This window comes from Etheostoma spectabile, chromosome 16 (assembly GCF_008692095.1).
Source record: "Etheostoma spectabile isolate EspeVRDwgs_2016 chromosome 16, UIUC_Espe_1.0, whole genome shotgun sequence".
NCBI classification, from domain to species: domain Eukaryota; kingdom Metazoa; phylum Chordata; class Actinopteri; order Perciformes; family Percidae; genus Etheostoma; species Etheostoma spectabile.
Genome location: NC_045748.1, coordinates 16,984,887 through 16,987,176, shown reverse-complemented (window position 1 = coordinate 16,987,176; position 2,290 = coordinate 16,984,887).

The window sequence follows — 2,290 nt, the reverse complement described above, 5'->3', positions numbered from 1 at the left end:
CCTTAACCATCCACTGTAAACTCAATGTTACTGTGTAGATTTTCTCCTGGTGACCAAAGGGTGGCAGTGTTGTTTAGTCCTTTCTGGCATGAGTTTACTCAAGATGGACAATTGTTAAGATGAAGATCATAAAGTACATTAACATTAGCATGCAGACAGTAAGAAAACAGTAGAAATTGAATCATGTAATCTAGAAACAAATCTCACATGTAAGTATATAAGTTTTTGTCACTACGACTGTTCTTTCTGGCACTATGAAATTAAATAAAGCGTCATATTAGCTTTGTCTAAACTAAGGACAAATTCAATCTTGCACACAGAACATGTAATGTGGATTTTGTCCCCCATGACTTGCAGTACAACGGAATCACATTTGGAAGAGATCTATTTAAAACGATAGGAATGACTACATCAACCAAAAACAGCATTGGTGAACAAATGGCCATTTGATTGTGGATACATGACAGACTTAAACAATTTTAACCAATCTTTTAAGCACCTAAACATATGTTGCTTATGTTGTGCTTTTTATGCTAAACCATTGGTCTGTAATTGGACTAAAGTCATATGATATATGCACCAATAAACAAGTAGATATGTTTTCTAGATTGATACATAATCAAAGATTGTGTAACATGTTCAGAAAGTTGTCACCATTCCTGTTCATTAAACTGACCACTTGATTTCTTTTAAAGGGAAGGATTACTTTTTGTAACTGAGGGGACCACTACACATGCATGCATCACCAATAACGTCATCTTCACGGTGTTGGAGGATGTCATGTCTTTAGTTACACCTGTCATCAAGGGCAACCGTTGTCAACATGAGTTTCCATGGAGATGCATTCCAGTCGCTACATGTGCAGAGGCAACACTCTCCATCTTAACCAAGCATTTTAATTTGTCGTTTCCGGTCTTCCTCTACAAAGTTTTGACCAAGGGTATCATCTGCGTAAGCTCACAGGTTGCTGAAAACAGCTAATGGGGATTTATATTTAGAAAATTATTGATTTATGTTCACAGCTTATACTCAGCCGCTCCTGGCATACTAAAAACTATCTCTCAGAAAAACACTGTACCCTCAAAGAAAGTTATTATTTAATCAGAGGAAGCGGAGAATAAACACGCTGGAGGGGAACTGATCCCTTTTCCATTCCAGTGGCCAAGTCATACATTGAAAGGTGACTGCTGAAAAATAGAATATGGCTAAAGACAAGTACTGCAGGAGTCTGTTACTAAGAATAGTGTAAGGAGTGCATAAGAGAAACCATTGAAGCAAGTGTGTGTATAATTTCAGGTTAGCATCTGGGTGTGTCTATATGTCAGCTTGTCTATATTGTACTGTATACCAGCTTATCCATCATCTGTCCATGCGTCTGTCTGTGTGTATATGCCAATGTGTGTGTCACTCTTGTCGGTCTGTCTGGCAGGGTGATAACGCTGAGCCCTTGTGAAGCCGCTTGCCTCACTGTTGTGGCTCCTTGTTCTTGGCCTACTTTGGGAGAGGTGAATTTAGGGCAACTCGAGTCTATGGGTAAGGGGATTAGGTCCCCATACACGCTCCTCTCCAGTTTGGGATTTTGCCCCGATGCCAGACACTTAAAGTCTGCCAGGGATTAAGATACAGAGAGAAGTAAGAGCTGCATGCATTGTGGTGCGTGTGGGGAGATGTTTTCAACAACAAAAAATGGAAGAGGAGCAGGTGGTGGTTAATAAAATAATAAGATGTATGTTGGTGATATGATCCAAACCAGTGCATCCTTGTTGACCTATTTGCTTGTGGCTCGTGCCATGATGTCGGTCAGTATGTTTTCAAGGGATAAGACGAGAAGAAGCTGTTCTTTTCATTTCCTTTGTATTAGTGGATGATCTCTGTTTAATTCAGTGATTTAATTAGGAAACAGCTTGGATATTTTCTTATTATTGGTATCACAGTTTCCTGATTAAGGAAACAAAAGCAGTCCTTGCATTTGATAAGAGCATCCCGTGTTAAGAAGAATCCCAAAAAGAATCATAGCCCATCTGAAAGGAAGGCCAAACGTAGCTTAGCAAAGTCGGCATGGTTACCACTTTGTTCCACTTACTCCATTTTGAATCTTCAGGTAAAATTGAACATCATCCACATAAAATTACATTTTCACAAGTCAAAGCTTAGATGAAATACAGTAGTTACTATAAAGAATCTCAAGTACAACAACAACAGGTGCTTTCAGGAATAAAAGAAGACTCCAACTAACAAATATTTTACATAGAGAACAAAGTGGCCTGGACTGTGAATTATTCATTAGACA